The sequence below is a fragment of the Cupressus sempervirens genome, chromosome 7 (genome assembly GCF_028749045.1).
Source record: "Cupressus sempervirens isolate cs-2001-9-10 chromosome 7, ASM2874904v1, whole genome shotgun sequence".
NCBI classification, from domain to species: Eukaryota; Viridiplantae; Streptophyta; class Pinopsida; order Cupressales; family Cupressaceae; genus Cupressus; species Cupressus sempervirens.
Window position 1 is genome coordinate 613,389,660 of NC_143124.1, and position 10,025 is coordinate 613,399,684.

Genomic DNA, 10,025 nt, shown 5'->3' on the forward strand with positions numbered 1-10,025 from the left:
AGAGGTCAAAAACTTAATTTTGGTCCTCATAGCACACATGTACATGTGCGCTAAGTAAACATCTACACAAAAACCTCCCATTGAGATCCTCCTTCATTCCTCACTTTTTGATCTTATTGAGCTCTGCTACACCACATCTTTGCACCTTTCACACTACATAACTTTGCTCCTTCACATGTCTGCATTGACAACATCTATGTGTTACAGTTTTAAAAACATATTTTTTGAGGATGTGCATGTGCACAACCTCAATAGGTGTGTAATGTGCACTAAAAATCCTATTCCCCCCTCTCAAAATACTTCTCTATGCATAGATCAAGTGTGTAGTTGCACACATGTCCACCTTGTGCACATCTGAAGGTGTGCTAAGTGCCCAACTACACACTTTGTATTCACAAGTCAAAAAAATCCATGATAAAGTACACCTTTTGCAGGTACACATAAAAGGTGCACATATGTGTATTCTAGACACATTGAAGGGATTTTAGTCATTTTCTTCTATTTTTTATCAATTTTTTGTTAACCTGAGGCACTCTTTAGGATCATTGTAGGTTTCCAACATTAGATACTGAAACCTCTCTTTTGTGTAGATATAATGGCATCCTCTTCATGATCCATGGCCATTAAGATAGCACCAAATCCAATCAATTTCAAGTATCAAGGAGCATCAAAGAATCCTCAATTTCAAGAGAAAGATTTGGAGATTCGAGACACCAAATTAGGGCATATTGACTGGAACATTTTTCTAAGATTGTGTAACAAACCCAAAAAGAGGTCGACCATGGTGTGAGCACTAATCTAAATTATGTTTTTAAATATTGCTTCTCATCCAATGTGAGTTTAATCATCTAAATTGATCATGACTTTGGCACATCAATTTGTGCCAGAGGAGAAAATGGCACTAATACATTAGTGGTCAATTTGCGATGTTAATTTGCGACGGCAAGAAAAGGTAATGTGGTTTTGGCTTTTTTTTTTTCAATTTTAGCCCGATGTCGTCACAATTGCCAGTGAGATATAAGAGAAAACAAAGAAGCCAAAAACCCTCATTTCAATGAAATCGTGCGACACAGGGTTCTTCTGAAAGGAAAGGCGCATTGTAGGATAGCCTTTCGCATAACATTGGAAGTGAAGGTACATGGTCATACACAGGAAAGGAATTACCAAAATCTTCCAAGCAAGTTTTTTTAAATAAATATTTAGCTGTGCAAGAACCAGAAGAATCAAATTTGTGTTCAGAGGATGTTCCATTAGATAGGCATTGTGACCATAGCTTTCTTGCAGAAAATCCAGAAAGTCTTGTAGATAGAAATAAAGAAGTAAAGCACCCCATGGTTCATAAGAAAAGCTCTCCTGCAAATGCAACAAAGTGACTTGCAAAAGAGATTATTGGAGTGGGAAGCCCTCGGACCCCTGATCAAGTTTTTCCCACTCCTAGAGTAAAAATAGATTCTGTAAAGAAGGCACATCTTACTCAAAGCAGGCAATCTGTAAGTTCCAAATTCTTATTATTTATACAATTCTCTTTTGTTATCTTAATTGTAATGTTAACTTGAGTCATAAATTTGATAGCTACCCTATGGAGAACTTGTATTCCTATACTTAGTTGACAGTGCAGTTGGAACTTTATGTTCCTTCTTTCCGACCCGGGGAGGCCCGGCACGTTGCGGTCCCACCCAGCAACTTATTCCTCCTAGCCGAAGCCCCAGCCGATAACTAACTAACTAACTGACTAAACTAAATGCCGCAGCCGGGGTGTTTTGGAAGGTAAACAGCCAGAAAGCATGCTTGAGCTAGATTAGTTGAACCACTGTACATCCTGAACCCCCAGGTAAGGTCCAGTGTGAAAATGCACAGTTGATTAGTTTACCCGATGGGAGGCAAGAAGAAGTTAGGGCATTCATGAGGAGGGGGGTAAAAAGAAATCTTTTGTGGGTCGGGCCATTCCTACATTCCATTCCTACCAAATTCTTTGGATCGGCCTAGCTTTCTTTCATTCTGTCCATTGCAATGCCATAACTTTCTTTGTTTCTTTTCGCTACCTACCTTGACTAATCTTCCTCTGCACCGGCCCCCCCCCAACCCCATAGAGCCATATATCTCTGCACCAAATTTTTTATGAGAGGGCCACCAAGCACTAATCTACCTACAGGAAGGCCCTCCCACCAAGAATAATCTACCTACAAGTAGGCCCTCCCACCAAGCCCCTGAACCACCTTGACGTGTAATAGTTCTGCCCGACGTGTAACAGTTGGGGCCCAGTGCTAATATACTAGGCTAGAGAACATGTTACATATAGAATCAGCATCTCCAATGGAAAATATTCACACACAAAACAATCTCAACGTCCATCTTGTGTACCAAGTTCAACTCTAGGTATTTCTAGTCGTAGGGCTTCCCTGCCCCTACCAACAAAGCCATCAGTTTCACGGCCTACATTCATTACTAACAGTCCTTAGAATGGAACAACTAAAGTAAAAGCTGTTAACAATGAATGTGTAACACCTAGGCCATGAAAATCTTCTTTAACTTCATGCTCATCAGCATCTTCATTTGGAAGAATTGAAGCACTCACTGAGAGATCAAACCTTACTCCAGAAGATGCAACTACTGAGTCACCTTATGTTTCTAAAGTTGCCACTTTGTGGTATTCTAACAAAAAAAAAAATTTAGGGCTTTGAGCTATGCAGTCTCCTAATGTATCAGTTAATGCACCCAGACTTGATCGAATTCCAGAGTTCTCCATAGCCCCTTCTGAAAATTTTCTGCCCGCTGCAAAACAACGTGTTAAGGGTACTCACTTAGACATTCCTAGAGAAGAAATATGTCATTTGAGAGTAGAGAGTAGCCCATATGGATTGTGTTTAGAAAGGTCCACCTCATCAAGCTCAGGTTCAGATAGGGATGATGCAAACTGTGATAGAACACAGGAGAAGTGCATGATCCAGATCAATGCAAAAGCTCTTGCTTCTGTTCACATGAAACCAGCCTTCAATGATGTTATTCATGTAATTAGACATAGTGCTTTTTGAGTTGGTACAGATCAAGCTAAGTCAGAGAGAGGAACTGTGAGCAGCTTGCTGCAAGGAAAAACAGGTGTGAATTCATTTTTAGATGCAGACAATAATGATCTAGATATCTTGTCAGTTCCCATGGGGACAACTGTTACTAGCCATCATATTGTAGATCAGCACCTTAAGACAACCTCAACCTCCAGCAGAGATTCTGATTATTCTCAAAAATGATTAAAAGGAGGAATAGATCTTAAATCATATCAACAAAGAGCAAAAGCTCTTGAAGGCTTGCTAGAGCTTAGTGCACAATTACTCCAACAGTAGAGACTAGAAGAACTTGGCATAGTTTTGAGGCCCTTTGGACGTGGTAAAGTCTTCCCAAGAGAAACAGCCATTTGGTTGACAAAAAGCCTGAAAGGAGCAATGAGTGATGTTCACTACATGGGTTGAGAAATATAGATATTTCAACATGGCACTTGTTTATATATGTTTTATATCTAGTTTTTTGATGTGTAAATATTACTTGGCCCTCAATTTGGCTCCAAGTGGAAAATTTCCTCTTTATATCCGACTTACACTATCTCATCTATAGCATCTTTTTGCAGATAGATGGATGATGTATGTTTGTCCATATAGGATCTGATTTTTGGGTAGTCGTTGATGGTGTTGTTGTATGCTTTCTGGTCGATGGTTGGTCTGACCACTTTCTTTAACTATGGGTTTGCTTGATGGCAACAACCCAATTGTTGAGAAAATTTGGGGGTAACCTAGTCGCTTCTTTTTTCAAGTTGATCTGAGTTGGTTATTGCTTTAGTTCACCCTGAGGAATGTTGAAAGGAGGCACAACAGCCCTGCATTTTCCTATGGATGATTCTCTTGTTGAGTTTGTATGGTTGCAACGAGTTTTATAATATAGTAGGTTTACAATTTTGTCTTGAGCTGCATGGTTATATATTTGCAATATCATTTTTTTCTACAAGAGCAGCAAAGATGCCAAAAGAATTGAATTCAAATTCCTGAGTTGTGTGCCATAACCATAATACAGTGCGGTTTTTGGAAGGGAATGTAGGCTCGCAGTATCATATTCTATGTAATGGAATAAAATGCAACATATTCTTTTGGAAACAATGGTCAATTTGCAATAGACCAGACTGCAAGTGCATTGTTATATCGTGTAATTCCAATCAAAATTTTAATAGTCCAGCACATTGATAAAGTTAATTGTAATAGGCCAGCTCATTTCAAGAGTTAATTTTAATTCTCTCTTTTTAAAAGAGCCTGTAACATTATTGATCATGGCATTATATTTTATGTAAATGAAAGTTTGCAATGGTTTCCTACTATCTACCATAGTAGTAAAAATCTTCTTAGTAAAAAAAAGGCAAACCAAAAGATTTAGAAATTATCGAACTATCACGAATCAATCAAGAAAAAATAATATTTTCAACACACGTAAAATAAAGATGAAAAATTTAACAAAACATGGTTTTATAGAATAGAGATACAAAAATAAAATAAAATGAAAGCTTATTCCATAAACTATGAGATACATTTTTTCTTATTTATGTTCATATTTTATTTGATTAAATTGTATTGCACAATACATACTACACACTACATAAATGATAACTAATTGTTGATAGTTTTCAATTACAATTTCCTTTGTATGAAGTCAACCTAAAAACTAAGTACAAAGTTGCAAAAAATTCTATGTTCCTTTAGAGTCTTGGGAATGGTGGGACCTAGGATCTTGATTTGGGGATGGTGGTTAGCAAGGGTTGATTTGGGGACAATCGTTGGCACGGGTTTAGGGATGGAGTACCTAAAAGGGTCAAGAGGCAATGTCCCTTATAGGGATTTGGGGTTAGTACCCTCAGTAAGATTGACAAGCAACATCCCTTTTTTAATACAAGCAACATCACACTACCATTTTTCACAGGGATAGGATGAAAATTGATTGTAAATCAGAGTAGATACAATTCAGACATGTCCTTCACAATTACATAATCATGAACGTTGGCAATTAGTGATTCATCAAAAAATCACATTTTTTGGCTTCATCAACACATTCCTCGTAGCATCATATGAAGTTCCTTACATAGTTGGCAAATGTGGGCTTAGCAAAAACTTTGGTAAATTAAAAATTGAGTAAGTTCCTTACAACAATTTTAAGTGCTTGCAAGATATATACTTATGAATAAATATTACATCCTGATTTAAATGTATGAAAACAATTTTCATTCCCTTTAAGCTTCATTCCTCTCGAGGTGCAATTCACAAACTCAAGAATAGTGGCTTTTGTTCTTCAGGATACCTTTAGGGGAAGAGTATGTGAATGCCCCCTCGTGTCTGGAGTCCAGTTTAGAGGAGATGGCTATTTACACTACTAAGGTTTGTTGAATCTAATTCTGAATAGCATTGCTTGCTATTGTTGAATCTAATCTAATGTATATTTTAACTAGACTTGTAGCTTATATGTTTTCAAATTTTTGTTAGGCCTTGTAGTTTGTATAATTTGATTGCTGGAGAGCTTCTACAGCTAAGCAAGAAGGTCATTGCATGAGTTACAGTTGCGCGCTCGGGTATGAAAATTGTTTTTTTTTAATTCTAATGTATATTTTAACTAGACTTTTAGCTTATATGTTTTGAAATTGCTTTTAATGGCTTAATGTTGTAAGGTCTCTTGAAATAAGACCTTCAAACGGTTGGTCAAAGTTTTACAAATAATCTTAGGAATAAAGTCAAAGAAAGTATTTTTAAAATATTAAAATATTTAGCTAGGTCTAAGAAGATTTGTGTACTTTCGACAATTTTTCTTAGTTTGTGAAAGTTGTAGACCGAAGTTTTCATAGCCCAATTTTTGCTTCCTGCAAAGAATGATCATGTCAGATAATATAAGTGAAGAACAAAATAGGGAGACAATCGCTAGATTGTGGTCTAACTTGAAAAGAAAAGGTGATGGAAAATGTTATTGTCCTTGCAATATTTGTAAGGGCTTAAAGTGTAGAAGACTTCTAATCAAAAAAGTTAAGAGACATTGTAGGGAGAATGGTCACATTGAAGGGGGGCATGACTATCATCCACTGGTAAGTTGTTCATTATATCATTTTAACAATTTATATACATATGAAATCACTTGACGATGAGTTGATGATCATGGTTTATTTATGTTAATCAATTTTATATAGGTTGATCTTCCCAAGGAAGTACATGATATGAACCACAACAATCCGAAGAATATGGTTTTCGAAGTGGAGGAACATGGAGATGCAAATATCCAAGGTGAACATAATGATCCCATGGAAGATGATGATCATGCACCAGAAAACACAATTGAAGAGGATGGTATAAATACATTGATCCATTACACATCTAGTCCAAGTGTATCTGATCATGATGATGATGATAGCCTTGATGTACCTCTACTTCAGAAGGCATACGAGCCCCTATACAAAGACTCCCAAACAACTCTTCCCTCTATTGTATTGTTGTTGTTGAGCTTGAAGGTTATGAATGGTTTATCCAACATAACAATGTCACGTATGTTAAGGTATGTCATATATGTCTTTATAGTTAACAAAGGGTGAATAATGTACCACTAATATTGTTTATATTAACAACTTATATTTTTTGTTGTAGATTGATAGGTGAGTTTCTGTTACCATCATCAAATATTCTACCTCGCTCATATCGAGAATTAACTGCTGTTATGAAAGATATTGGAATGGAGTATGAAGCAATACATGCTTGTCCCAATGATCATATTATATATTATAAAGAACATGAATTTGCAACACAATGCCATGTATTTCATATGAGTAGATATCGAACAGATCGACTAACAAAAAAGGTACCTCAAAAGGTTCTTTGTTACATCCCCATTATTCCACGGATGCGACAATTATTCAGGTGTAGTAGCTTGGCTCAATTTATGGATTATCATGCATGCAATAGAAGTCGAGATGAAATTATTCGAATCCCTGTAGATGGTTCGACATTTATGCACATAGAGGAAAAGTGGCAACACTTTAAAGAAGAACCTTGTAATCTCAGGCTTTCATTGGCAGCGAATGGTGTCAATCCATTTGGAGAGATGATATCTGTTTACTCGGTGTGGGCTATTTTTGTTATCAACAATAACATTCCTCCATGGATGTCAATAAAGAGGGAACACATTATGTTGGCAATGATTGTTCCAGGTATCTTATCATTTGATAGTTATTAATTTACACGTACTTACAAATCTTGCAGTAAAACGGTCACAATAACTATGTAATGTTACTGTTCATTCAAGTAGGTAAATATCAAGTAAAAGATATGAATGTATATATTGAGCCTCTTATTGACAAGTTGGTGGAGTTATGGAATGGTGTCACTATGTATGACGTGTCTAGACTGATACGACAAAGACAATTTCAATTTCATGCAATACTTGCATGGACAATACATGATGCCCCAGGGCTAACACATTTTTGTGGTATGTTATAGTGAATTCAAGTTGCGCAGAATAATTCTAATAATAAAAATCAACATATTTAATAATTCAATTACATCATTATCTTGTAGGTCTTCAAACAAAGGGAAAATTTGCATGTCCAATTTGTGGTCCAAAGATGAAATCTCGTCATTCAAAAAGTTTAGGAAAGCAGGTGTTTGATGAGTGTAGACACTTCCTCCATAGGAATCATAAGTATCGAAGTACGAAAAAACATCTTTTCAATGGGAAAGAAGAGACTACATCAAAGCCACGAAGAATGACACCTCGCCTATGGAAATTGGAATATAATAGAATTAATCGTCGAGGTAATGTCGTTCCACCTAATGGTTTATGTTTGTAATTTATATATTTCTATTGTGATTTTTGTTAACTAATTGTGTAATTGATGATCGTGAAGGTCGTCAAGGCAATACTGACAACCTTCCAAAGGGACTAAAAAGCTATCCCAGACAATTTAGTAGGTTTCCCTACTACGAGCACTTACAAATTGTGCATTTGTTTGATACTATGCATATTGGAAAGAATATAACAGAGACATTGTGGAAAATATTGGATGGAAGGCGTGACAAAGAAAAAATTGTCAAAATTTGTAATGACATACATGAATCCAATCATGCATTGAAAAATTTCATTCACTCAAATATCAACAGAGATCAGATTAATATAAGTGCCCTTCCATGGTTATTAACGGAGTAGCAAAGTGATGCCATAAAAGAAGTCATACAAAAAATTTGATTTCCCATAGGATTTGCTGCGAACATAAACAATCTCATATCAAAAAAAAGTGAATTTGGGCCAGGGCTCAAAATGCATGATTGGCATACTTTCGTCAAGGTAAGTTATGTTCTTCTGTATTTACAATATATTCATAAACTACGTGAATTGTTCGTTATGTTATGTTAGAAAACAATGAAATGATTGGTTTATAATTACTGTAGTACGTGCTTCCTCTATCTCTCCCATAGCACTTCAACAATAACATCAAACAAGTGATATATGATCTTGGAAAATATATGAGGTAAGCAGTAATATCTGTTCAATTTGTTGTATATATTTATTATATTCGTGATTTGTTTTTCTTGCTATGTAAACTATTGTATATTATTTTGTAAAGTCTCATATCAATATTTTTTTGTGACTTGAATCTCTTAATGTAGGTGGTTGTCATCTAAAGAAATCCATAAAGAAGATATAAACTATTGGAAGAGAAGAATTCCTCATTTACTGTGTGAAATGCAAAAGTGTCTACCTCCAACTTTTTTCAACGCACAAGAACACTACCTCATACACCTAGTTGAGGAGATTGAATTGTGTGGACCTATACACACTAGGTCAATGTGGATGGTTGAGAGGCATTTGAAATATTTGAAGGCTTTGGTTCGACAAAGAACACATCCTGAGGGTTCTATGATAGAGGGATATATGGTATACCAGACTATGGTGTACATTACTGAATATCTTCCTAAGTTTGCATCAAATATCCATGTAGATCGCATTTGGGATCTCGAGCCTTTTAAAAAATTAGAAGGGGAGTACTTGATGGGGAAAGGTACATTGAGGAAAGTGAGAGGTAATAAATTATAAGATGTTATTGTAATAAATTATTTCTTAATCTTCAAAATAAATTGGTTGTAAGTTGTCTATTTTTTTTTTGTACAGGTGCTCAAGAGTGGGATGCACTACATTTGTATATTGCAAACAATCTTTGATTGGATGACGGTATGGATTGAACGATGTCAACATTCTGGTCACACATTAACATGGGAAGGTGTATCTTCATTGGTTAAAGAAGCTCATCGTAATGGAGATTCCAATGTTACGCAAAGGGAAATAGATTTAGCATGTGGTTCAAGAGATTTCTAGGTATGTACAAATTTATTAATCACCCGTATGTTTATCAACTCACGATACAATAATTTTGATATGTTTCACATTTTATTGCAGGTTAAACACCACAAGGCTATGTTATTTAATGGTCAGAAATTTTGAGTCAAAGTGTTGGATGACACGAAGAAAACTTGTGATTCAGGAATAACTGCAGTCTTTCAAGTGACTAATATTTCATCTAGAAACGACTTACATCCTCAAGAGTTTGAAAATCGATACTATGGCATTTTGGATGAGATAATTGAGTGTGACTTTAGTTCCTTCAAATTAGTACTCTTCGTTGTCAAATGGTACAGGCTATGACTTAATCCAAATGATCCTGATAGAACTGTTATTGAACATGATAATGGATTTACAATGGTTAATACAAGGTCGTTTGAGCCAGTTGGGGATGAGCCTTATGTTCTTCCAAGCCAATGTGAGCAAGTATTTTACTCAAAGGTTCCACATAAACTGGGTTGGTCATTTGTTGTTAGACATGAACTGAGAGGAAGGCCAATAAAGTATAATGCGATGGAAGAAGAAGATACCGAAGAAGTAGAAGATGATGTAGATGGTGATCACGATCGACAGTTATTGGATGATGTTCCTGAAAAAAAATTTCATGAAGAAGAAGAAGAATATGA